Here is a 12,858-nt window from a genome sequence, read left to right as displayed (position 1 = left end):
TCAACATCTGTTGTCAAGGTTGCAAAAAGGTGAGTGACTGGCCGGTGGGATCAGAAGATGCCTGCTGAATTTATCCTGAACACTTTCAGGTAAGGCAAGCAAATTACTTTCTTTTAAATTCTTTCAATTTACTCTCTCAATTTTTTTTTTTTTTTTTAGTCGGTTGAACCCTTCAAATTTGGATAAAGAAAAAAAAAAAGATTTTGCATTCTTCAGTAATAATAGGATGTGCACGCTTCTTAAATCAACACAGTAGAGCAAGTTATAACAGGAACTTATGGAAAAACTGTACATCTTTTACTTCAGGAAGAAAATACAATTAATGAAAAATTTAAATTCCAGCAACGTTCACAAGGATGTCCCAAGTATTAAAGGTCTTCAGAACAACAGTTACTGTACAATATTTACAGGGCGTTGAAAAATCTAACCACAAGAATTACCATGACTTGGGAGTCTACAAAAACCCTGATAAAATAAAACCAATTAGGCCATATGGCTGACAAAGGTTTATCCAAACCAATGAGGATGTAAGCACTTACATGATTGGAAAAAGGACAAGATACAGTAGCCTTGGTAACCTTCGAGCGTTAAGTACTATATTAAGCAATGCTAGCACTGCAGCTTTGAAGTACAGTTTTTCCTTTGGGTCAGACGAGATGATAATTAAGAAAATGGACATTGTCGCCTTCAGGTCGAGAGTTTAGTCTTTTAGACCTGCCACGAATATTTACCCTTCCTTTTGAAGAAACCCATAGCAACTACCAGCGGATTAAGATACCGCAGCAACACCTAGAGGAAATTAAAATCATCATAAATTGTTACACTAAGAAAACAACCTATTCTTAAAGTCATACAAATGTTTATTGATTTCTTAGATGTTTTGGCTATACAAGTTATATCCAAATTGTATTTTGTACAAAACACAGCCTGCATTTAATCATACTATGCAAATTTTAGTTTAGGTTTATGATTTTTTAGATTTTTAAGTGATCCCCAAAACAAAAATCTAAATTATACAAAATTACTATCAAAGAGGATCATTACAACCTATTTCCAAATGTCAATGTAAATATTCTAAATTGTAGCTAACTAAATAATTGATTTGCACTTTCATAAGTTCAAATCAAATGTATACATCTGAAATGAAAAAAAAATCTGTTATAGTAAACATGTATTTTCATTTTAATACAAGATATCTGTTACTTCATTACATTGAAGTTATTCCTCAGTTTCCTCACCCTTTTCTCAGGAAATCTGTTATTCCTATACTTCCTGGGTCATTTCACCTCAGAAGAAGTGTCTTCAGCGACCGTTATGAGAAAGATGTCAGCATGTCAAAACCGGAAAAAGCTAAAAATGACAGTACTTGACATTTAATATCCTCATTTTTATCCACTCAGAAACCTTAGTAATTCTGGATGGCTCGGGAGAAATGACGAAGCAGACGTTCCAGTTCCCGAGAAGCATCAGCATGGTGATCACCTAACCACTAAGCCCACAGATGTTATCATTCATTCATACAAACACAAACACACAAACGATTCTGCCAAGTTGGTGCACCAGTCTGAACGATTAGCCCCCCACCCCACCCCCCAAAATCTCCAAAACAAACTACTGCTTTTGCAGGTACAGCGTGAGTTAGCGAACTTGAATGCTTTCAAATAAAGGAAAGACCTTGTTAAAAAGACCATGAAACCCTGCAGGACTTGACAGCCTTCATTAGATGAGTGTCAGAAGTGTGAATGAAACACACTTAGCCTTAGTCCATACACTGAAGTCACTTGATAAAGATCCTTCGCCCTGGGGTTATATATGCAAGTTAAGACAGTGACATTCCTGGGTGTTATCTACATTCTCTACTCTGTTCTATTATACCATGAACAAAACATTGAAACCGGTACCCCAAATGTTTCAAAGATAGACTTGCAATTCAGTCACCAAGTCTGGGAGACATTGAGAATCTAGTACAAAGGTTAACAGATCTTGGTCCAGGTGGAAGGCTGAGAGTCTTAGAGGTGGAGCGACAAGGAAAAAGATACCATCAAGAGATTTCAAATTTTAACTTAATCTTTTGAAGCTCAAATGTGAACTTGGGTATTTTTACCCCAAGATAGTAGAAGTGGCAGAAATAGTTCCTATTCAAGTACAAAATGTAACCATTACTGAATGGGTATTTACCTCCTAAAGACCAAATCCTGAAAACTGTATACCAAAGCTGCTCTTTTATCCTGTGATGCAGTTGTTGCCCCGTCCCAGAGGGCACAAAAGGACTGCACTCACAGATCTCAGCACAAGTTTTCCTTTCAAGACTGACCTGATCGGACAGCCTTGTTCAGATAAGTACATTGTTGCTTATACCTGTATACATTTCGCATTTTTTGTGTTTTACACAAATTATATATGTGATATTTAAACTAAAATCGCTGTAATAGTTTTTAACTAGTTACGTATATTTGTGTGCACTACAGCCCGTTTGTTATGTACCGCTAGCAGCTCGAGTCGCTCTTTCCAAGGGATCCAGCACCAAATGAGACGTTTTATATTACAGGTATTTCTGCAATTGTTCAATTACTTTTGTTTGTGTTTTTACTGTTTTTTACAGATACTATGCGAGGTTGCCATCCCTGTACGTTGCCACCCGCAGTGACTGCGAACCGGGGGACTAGTACCGTACCGGTACTGAGGTCACCGACCAGCTCCTGACCCATTACTGAACCGGTGCTAAAACCACCGAACCGACCTGGTACCGTACCTGTATTGACCCGGTGCTCAAGTCCTCGCCCCTGAGGGCACAAAAGGACTGCGCTCACAGATCACCGCGTCATTTTTTCATTCGCAGAGCAGCGACCTTGAAGGTTAATGGTTACATTTCTATTTCAGTGAACCAGGGTTATGATAATAACCCAACGTTCTCTCTGCAACAATTACTGATGCTTGGCCTGAAATTGATATGCTTAATTCATTGTTGCAGATTACAAAGAATGGGCTAAATGTAAGTGAATGGGACACAATAATAACATTGTCTGTAGAAAAATGGTTGGAAAATGTTACTTCAAAATCTACAGACATTGATTCCACGGCACCCGGTCCAAAGTAACAAGAAACACAAGGTGACATTAAAGCATTGCCAGAAGAAGAATTATCAAAAATCAGACCAGCCTTCAGTGTTTCAGAAAAAGATCTGTGACTCTGGGGAGGAGGAAGTCAGACTTAAGTGAAGATGGGGGGGTGGAGGAGTAGATGAAGAGACTTTGTATTCTGTATTATTAAAGGGCTTCTAGCTTTTGAAATAATTTAATGGATCTTACCTGTTGTGCACTTTTATTTGCTTTGCAGGTCACACGTGTACAGTTTTGAAAGCAGCACATACTATTGCAAACATATATTTTAATTAAAAAAAAAAAAAAAAAAAAAAAAAAAAAACAACACCACACATATACCATATTAGGTTAAAGAAAACTCAGTTTGCATGCCTTGATTTCAGACTCTGTTACACTTACAAGGTTATTTCACCTCAGCAGTGACTTCGGGGTCAAAGTATATCATTGGCTGTAAAGCACGTTAGTCATTAGGGGAAGCAGAAAGTGTAACCCCTTTAAGACCAACATTGTTTTAAAGTTAATCAAGTGATACTATTAATTAGGCACCTTGATGCAGTTAAATGCTCAACCTAAAATGCAAGCACCCATCTGCTACTTTGGAAGAATACACAGAATGTGGCAAAAAACAAACAAGCATTGCATCTGTTACTGTGCGCAGTGGTCAGCGGTGTGCTGCATCTCAGGCTGGGAAAAAAAAAATTAAAGTGTTCTGTTTTGTTAAAAGTTAACTTTAATTTGGATTTTGACTGCAAACTACCCAGGCGATGTTAAGCCTTTGTTGTTTTTCTGCTGTTAATGGTCTCCTATTGATCTCGGATCGATTCCGGAATCAGACATTTTTTTTAATGATTATTATATTATGGAATCAGCAAGTACGGGTATAGTACATCTCGTTTTTATTGCCTATATTATAGCATAGATGTTACTGAGCAAACATATTTTGTTGTGCTTTGTTAGTAAGCAGTTGTGTTGTGTGCTTTATACAAGTTGCATTTTATAGTTAAAACCCCTCTGCTGTGTATTTTTATTTCTTACATATAGTTATTGCGTCTGATTTTCAGGTGAGATTTTTTTTCCAAATTCGGGTGAATGCTTTTTTAAAAATCGGGTAGAATTATTTAAATGAAAAAAATGGTTTTATATATAAAATCAAGAAAGAATAAATACAGGTAGAAATCAGGTTTTATTTAGAAAGAAATAAACAAATGCTTAAGCACAGTGTTGACAACAAAGTTGTCGTCAACAGTTTAAATCCCAAACTTATGTACATTTCCACACATTGGGGTATGCAAACTTTTGACGACATCTATCTCTCTCCCCTCTCTCTCTCTTACACACACATACTGTATATGGAGGCATTTCTCTGTTCCAATCGAGTTTTATTTTATAGTGGAGTTGCAAGTATAATTGCACACAGAGCATACAGGAAAACTAAACAACTTTACTCCATGCTGTTTTACAAAGAGAAATGATCGACTGTTACATCTAAATACTCTTGGCTTAAACGCACACTCATAAAACAAATAACGGGGAAAAAAGCAAAAACCTTAAAGCTATATTGCTGTAATTTTGAAAAATCAAAAATATATAACAATCTGGTTAAATAGAGTAAAACGCTAAAAATCAGACACCCTACTTCTAGTTTAAATCAGTTTTTGACTTTGAATACATTAGATGCCTTAGATGTTTCTTCTGTGTTACTGTATCTATGCTGCTAATACGTTCTAAGGACCTGTCACTGTTATGAGTAATTAGAGGTTGAGTATTCGGTTATTCGAAACTTTTATTCTTGGTATATTCAAATATCTTACTATTTTAAATTCCCACCCCTACTGTCAAACCAATCTTCTGTTCACCAACAGAACCTACAGTAAGCAAAGGTATGTTACCAAGGTTCTGAACTGGAAGTCTCCATCTGGACATGTTAGGCGCTTAACAAGCAGTGGTAACAGCAATGAGGCAAATTAGCCCCATTCAAAATTATTATTATTATTATTATTATTATTTTTTTTTAATGAAATACATTTTCAAATAAAAAGAATAAACTGACCACCCATCAGCCTGTATGTCTTGCTTAATTTTTCCCAAATTTGTAGAGAACTGTTAAGGACACACTTCGGCTGTCTGTATGTCACATTTTTACATGCCTGTTTATTCTAATGAATCTTGTGGAGTACCTTCTTTAGACACGAGTATCAGAATCTGGTGGTGCACATTATGGAGACACCTGTCTTATGTTTTTAATAATATTTAGATACTATTTGAGAATAATGGTGCGTCAAACTTGCATTTTTTACTAAATCTCACTGACATGCTTTTAAAATGGTATTTATACGTTTACACATTATGTGCATACACAGGATTTTTTTTGTCATGATTTATAGGATGTCAATAACATTGGGGGGACACTATAGCATATGCAGTGAAAAACACATGTAATAAAATGGATGGGGGAAAGGGGGGGGGGATATATAGTACAGTCGGCACCACTGAAATCAGGACACTGATAAATCAGGATTTCCGCTTCACTGTGACAGAACTGGGATACGGTTCTTCCCAATGCTATTTATGTTGTTTAATTGGAACGTCCCTTCTTTAATTGGGATACAGTATTTCCAAATGATGAATAGAGATGGCTTTTTAGAGCAAGACAGGTGTGCATAGCACAATGATTACGTCATTATGCTGTGACTTGCGTAAACCAGGTTGAACTCTTAGGAACTTGAGTCTCCTGTGGTTTCTCAGGCTGCTTTGGCAAAGAAAGTTGGCATGTTAACATTTCAGGCATATCACCTTGTGATAAGATGGGATTTCACTATTTTTCATTTCATTTAGAAATAAAAAAAAAAAACAGCCTGATGCATTTAACATGTATTCATAAAGTGATGGAATTCCATTTTTTTTTCAATTAGAAATAAAAAAATCTGCAACAAAACTTCTCTCTTGTGCATGTCGTAGATTAATATGTGTGACTAAGGTCCTCTTAAATGCCTCTAGTTTAATTAGAACAGCCACTTATTTTAGATATTTTTAACTCTCCCAAGGCGTCCCAATAAAGCAGTGCAGACTGTACTGGTGCATAACAGATATTCTTAGATTTCCCAATGGGAATTAAACCTGTAACCACTGTTCATGAAAAGCAGCAGTTGTCACAAGGGTTTCCAAAATCAAGAGATTGTGACGTAATGTTTTTGTTTCTTGTGTAAGAAAATGCAACTGTGGTACTGTATTGTGTCCTTTTGTTATCAGCACGGGAATGAATGTGGAAGCTCCTTCACAGTAGGACTCCTATTAATGCAGTACACCTCTCTCATTTCCAGATTGTTTTTACAGAAGTCTGGCTACTTCTTTTTCAAAATATCATCCTTAATTGTTTAGCATGCATTTCTGATTGAACAGCATTAAACATCAGCGATAACAACAATATTTGGAGAAATGGACAGGAAGCCAAGTCTAATTTAGAAGGTTACACTTTCACTTTTATATAAATCACATAATAATCCCATTGTCTTCCCTTTACAATATTTGAATATTGTTTAGTTAGAGGTTTTTGCATAACTGAATATATATTAGTACAGTACAACGGTCATGATGAGTCAGATTATCCACTTCTATGTACTAGAGGCATTGATATTCATGGAGGTGAATGTATACCATGGCAACAGATGGCCTTATTCCCCTCACCTAAGACAAGTGCCACCATTGCCATTTATTTGCTGAAAATTTTAGTTATACACTCAGACAGGGGGTTAAAGTTTAAAAAAAGATATTGGTTTTGCTGTTGATCAACTTGTTTCTACAGACTGTATTTTCACTTTGACAGGTGAAAATATATTAAATTCCCTAGTTTACATTTTCAGGTAACGTAAAAAAATATCTTCCCACTGTAATGAGACGACTCAAAGACTTTCAAAATAAGTTAATTTTTTTAACTACTTTTACATTCTATATGGTGCAGAATAAAACATTTACTAGACATCAATCCTTATTGTGAAGATGACAATCCATGCCACATCTGTGTATGCTTGGGGCTTGAATTTTTCCTGTTTTTATTTTTATGTTTAGTTTGGGGGAGTTTTTTCTGTTTTTATTATTATTTGGCAAAATTAGTTGAATCCAAGAATTATTAAGTAGCAGATTTCATTTTACTCCCCATTACTGCCTGTGTATTGTAACGTGCACTATAATGTTGGTGTTCAGATGTGAAATAGCTCATATGAATAATTCAGCTGGATGCACAGGTTCCAATGTTACAGCTGTATTACTGCAGCTCACTTTGCTTTCCAACTTCTCAATAATGTTTACTGAATACAAGATACTTAAATAACTTTATACAAGGCAAATACTGATACACTACTGCAAAGCAAGCTGAATGCAAACAGGAAAGTTTAACCAATTAACTTATTAGCAGTTTAACAGTAAATATTTCATTATAATTATTAATTGTAATACTGATGTTTAGTAATTGAATATTTTACATACATTTTTAATTTTGTAAATATAAATATTAACCTAACTTTGAAATAACTACTGGTCCTAAATGTATTGGTCATTATACAATAACAAAAACAATTGTACAACACTATCGAGTTGTTTTTTTCAGCCCACGAGTATATTCTATTATGTAGGTCCAAATTTGATGAAATGTCAGTAGCAATGTCTTTGCACATTGCCTGCCTTCTGAAAGCTGTTTTCTATATGTATAATGATTTACATTATTTAAAATATATTGCCAAAACCCAGGTTTATTGGTTTTTTAAAAAAAAATTAAAAACACATTTTCTAAATAGGTCTTTGTGACGGTGTGCTTCACTTGCAGGGTGTTTCACTGTGGCTGGAAAAAAAAAAATCTATCAACCCACTGGGAGATATTTTATATATTTTATATTTGTGTTATTTATCTTAAATGTAGCATTAACAGGACAAACACATTCTTATGTAGCATTAGGAATGCTATCTTTGCAAATCTGAGCAAAGAATGCCACAATAACCCATTGGCTACCATGCTGGGATCTAAAAAAACAAAATCAGGTTTCTTACTGTACTGTCAGCGACGTCACCAAGCATTCTCTCACAAAAAGTCGGTGACCGTGTACCTTTTACGTTTCATTTGCCACTGAACCTGGATCACATTTCCCAGTATTTTGCTGTTGTCAATATTAAAATTAGCATTTTTGTACAGACAATACAACACAGTTAATGGATTTACAAAACAAAACATGCAGGAACTGTGGAGACCACTGAAATACGAAATCTATTGAACTTAATAAACCACATTGAATGGTAAAAGAGTGCAGTACCTTGTGAACAGTATACCGCAGTAACCAGGATATTATTTATGGCATTATTACTGCTCACCAATGTAAATGACCAAGGCCAGATGCAAACTTACTGTAATACAGAACCGTACTTCATGGTATCCCCCTCCCCACACACTTTTCTTTTAGCTCTCCCCTAAAAAGTGCAACACAGGCTGTAAAACTGCAGTTCAGGATGTGCATCAACTATGTAGTTTCATCTCGTTTGTGCCAAACATTGCATAGATTCCTAAAACCCCCACCCTGCTACTGCACCACATCTTCAAAGTTCTGCACATGGACACTGAATTGTCGAGGACTGTACCGACTGCTTAACCTGACAAAGACAACTGTATCTCTACTTGAAAGCAATGTATATTGGTAAGACTGTTTCAAATAGGTATGTAAATGCATAGTGAATTTCAAAATTGAATACATGAGAAACTGGGAAGCTACTGTATCCAATATTGAGAAAGAAATCACAAACATTATCTTCTAAATTGACAATATATCATTTGTGTATCGTAACCTATTACTTACACAGACATTTTGAGATCCTGTAGGTCTTTCTGGAAGAAGCATTTCTGAATGAATTCAAGATTAGCAAAATGGTTTCTTTTAGTTCCACTTCCTAGAATGAAGTAGGGTTTGTACAAGCCAGGGGAATCTGCAGACTAGATTACCCTCCCCTCCATCCTGGCCTTTTCAATCTATATGAACAAATCCTGCCAGGGGCATACCTTGTAAACAGTACTCTATGAGCATAACACATTGATACGTTTTAGAGTCTTCATGTGAAAGAATTGTACAACTCCATACTCAGTTATGAGTTTAAGGGAAGCAAGGTACTGTATGACATGTGGAAGGTTTCTGCCTTTCACTTGCATTGGCAGGGCTTGAAATTAAAGCCAGCCATGCGGCCATGGGTAGCCTTCTCAATTGCTGGAATGCCCATCAAAATATGTCTATTCACAGCAATTATGGCCGCAGTGCCTTTTCCGCTACAGCAACTAGAGATGCATGTACACACCAAATTAGGTGGCCTTGCTCAATCTGCAAAAACATTTGCGAAAGATACTTAGTTGGTTTTCTTTCAGGTTTTAAAAAAAATTAAGATTATCCCCTTATTTTAATGTCCTTATTTTTACCACAATGAAACCAAAATGGCAGGAAACACTTTTCTACAATGTATTAGTGTTTATTATCTTTGTCCATCTTATGATAAAGGTACGTTAATATTTCAGTTCATCCATGAGTCTTATCTTGTGTTAAACGGTGCAGAATATATACTATCAAAATTGAACATGGCGTAGAGGTAAAAGCCAATGCCTTCAGCGCAGGGAGCTACGTCCACGCAGGCTTGAATCTAGGCTGCTGGTTGCTGGGTTGGAGGGCCGCTCAGCAGCAATGCATTTGGCTGCATTGCCAGGTTTATTTTCCTGGTCAGGGATCTCACCGCCTCTCAATACACGGTTTACCCCAGTCTGCCAATTGCTCTGTGCGGCCTCACTCATGACAGCTGTGTTCCTCCGAAGAGTGAAACTGTCATCGTGCAGAGGCACAGTGTAGCAGCTGCTACACAGGAGCAGGGGCGGAGGAACTGGTTATTATCATACATTGACCAAATATGGTATCTTTCAGCACTTTCAGTGTGCAATAAGTAGAGTAAGCAAATTGACATACCCCTTTTTTACATTTTACCTTTTTGCAAAATTACTGGTTAAAACAAAACACTTTTTATTACTCATTCTTGAATTCTCTAGCTGTCAAGTCTTGCTTGATCCTTGTGTTTTTTATCAGATGGGAACAAATAAAAAACTTGATTATTATGCTGATATCTTGTTCTTTGTAAATCCGCCTTCAACCTTGCTGCTGTTAGAATGTATTTTAACTAGCTTTATATATGAATCGTAAGCAAAACTAATTACACAACCTCCTACACTTATTGTTTCTTAAACCTAGGGTTATAAACATTATAAAATAAATGCAGATATCTAGCTACTCTTCCTATCTGGATTCTGTAATTTGTATACACTGAGTTTTATTATATGCAGTCACATTTGTTATATAATATATATATATATATATATATATATATATATATATATATATTTTACACACACACACACTCTGTTTTAGTGGCGTTCATGGGTCTTAAAGAGCAAGTAGCAGGGTCCGGAAAAATATAACATTATGCATCCCCATGTATTGCTACAACTGTTTCCATAAAGTACCTGTCATTTTAATTTAACATCCTTACAACTTTTTACACTTGTAATTTAAAAGTCTGTTCCAACGCTCTTTTCAAGATGGTTGCTCTAGTGCAGTGGTTTTCAACCTGTGGTACATGACAGCCTTGCGACTGGTTTATGACTACCTGATTCCTCAACCACAATACTCCCGCCATCGCACCATCGTAATGTATCAAGTTATAATTCAGGGATAAAATGCTACAATAACAAAGGTTTTGACAACTGTTTTTTTTGGAGTTAGGCACAAAAATTCTGGCTTCCCTTTAAAAGCATGCGTCAGTATTTATGAATGTGACATGACGTCTGTCTGTATTATAATAAAAAAAACCTCATCACACGTTTTAATAAACTGAAGGACAGTAACAATTTGATCGAATACAAATGCTTGTAAGTGCAGAGAGGTACCGTTAACAGTAGCAGAACACGAGAGGCCCGGTTTCTTGCAAAAGTTCTGATCGTGACCAAACATGTGAGAGTACTGTTGTGTAAAAATGTAGCTTAAAATGAACAGCTGCATTTAAGAAATGTAGAACAAGATCAACGAAAACCAAAAAACATTAACAGAATGCCCTGGAAACTTAAAATAAAAGAATATTAATGAAGGGCAGTAATGGAGCAAAAAGCTCAAAAATTAAAACAAACAGTTACCGTACCAAGCTGTTATGTTTGCAAACTCCAATATTATCTTTTGTGAGTCAAATCATAGAGTGGCTAAATAGTTAAGTCAACACAAACTGATTTTTTGTCTGTTGCATCTTTCATCCCAGATATAATAGATTTAGTTACATTGTTTGCCATCAGGAGTTTAAGGATGATTTAAATTGCGCAGTTAGATAATGAGCTGACAGTATCTCTTCAGCCAAAGAAGCAGGCATGGTAATTTAAGTACCGTTACCATAATGAAAAACAGCAATGTAGTGCGTGTTTTGTACTAAAGCAGGGTCAACTGTTGCAGGGAAAACAAAGTGTATTTCCCAAACTGATCACTTTAAGAAAGGTGAAAGCAGAACGCACAGAAATACTTGAGACTGTAATTAGGAAGTGTACTGCTGAGAAAAAAAAAAAACATGTAGGGAATTAAATGAAATGTACTGCAGCTTACTTGATTGCAGTAAAAACCAAAAAACACCATTCACTAAATGCAGCTCTCAAATTGTCAAATATTCTAGATATTTTCATTTGCACAATGTGCTTGATGTGGTGCATTTAATACCGTAAATATAGCAGAATGAACCCACTGCAATTTAAACTGGTTTTTACTGAAAAATAAAACGGTAACATGTAATCATAATGTGTTACATGCTGTCAGACCAGGACTTCACTAACACTGAGCATGGGAGCTGCAGCATGCTATTTCCACATTACAACTGGACACAATTAAAGGTGTGGTCACCAATTCAATATACAACACTTGCAAAGTATTTAAAATATAAAAATGCTGAGTTAACTGCAGTCATGAGCTGCATAGGATTAACCATTTCAGCAGAACGAAGCAACAAACAAGCGAGTACAGACACAGCAAACCTGGTTGTAATGGGGTAGGTCTCAGCTTTATAACAGACATTTTTGGACACAGTTACTGGTACATCTGGTAGTCCCTGCTGGAAACACTAGTACTTGAGATGAAATGGTTGGAAACCACTGCTCTAGGGCACTTGGGTTTGAGATCAGAAGTGTGTCTGCTCTCTCATTACTGCTGGTGTCATGCCAAATTTGGTCAGGGGTATTCCATATTCCTGAAAAGACATGGCCCAAAGAAGCTGGGGGAGTGACGAGGGTGTGGTTTCAACCGAGAGACTGCTGTGATTTGATACAAACAGAGGTTGTGAGCCTGCAGTGACTGGGCGCGGAGTTTTGAAGCATGGAGGGAGAAGGTAAGAGAGTAAACAGAACATCCAACAGGGAGAATATATAAATTACATAAATACTAGTTCGTTTTTACCTCAGAATCTAATATGTTGGATTGTTATAGTGACATTTTATTATTTATTTTATAATAGTCTAATAGATAGATCTAAGATATGTATTTTATTGAAGATTTCGATATTATACAATATTCTTTTGTAGCAACACGCGGGGATGTATACAGTAGTGCTGTATTTTTCGGAACCCTGCTACTTACTCTTCAAATGTTGCCCTAGTCTCACGCTTAAGTCCAAAATAAATGGTGTTGATTACTGTAATATGAAACAGTTCCCATTGTAATGA

At 36.1% G+C, this 12,858-nt stretch overlaps 1 protein-coding gene across 2 annotated transcripts in view; it reads right to left on the bottom strand.

The window, feature by feature from the left end:
• The window catches only part of LOC117410609 (deubiquitinase DESI2), a 72,735-nt gene that overhangs the window by 48,183 nt on the left and 11,694 nt on the right, over positions 1-12,858 (bottom strand). The window lies entirely within an intron of this gene.

Source organism: Acipenser ruthenus, chromosome 6 (genome assembly GCF_902713425.1).
Source record: "Acipenser ruthenus chromosome 6, fAciRut3.2 maternal haplotype, whole genome shotgun sequence".
In the NCBI taxonomy this organism is placed as follows: domain Eukaryota; kingdom Metazoa; phylum Chordata; class Actinopteri; order Acipenseriformes; family Acipenseridae; genus Acipenser; species Acipenser ruthenus.
The sequence above is the reverse complement of the archived record's forward strand: the minus strand, read 5'-3'. Positions and strand labels throughout refer to the sequence as shown.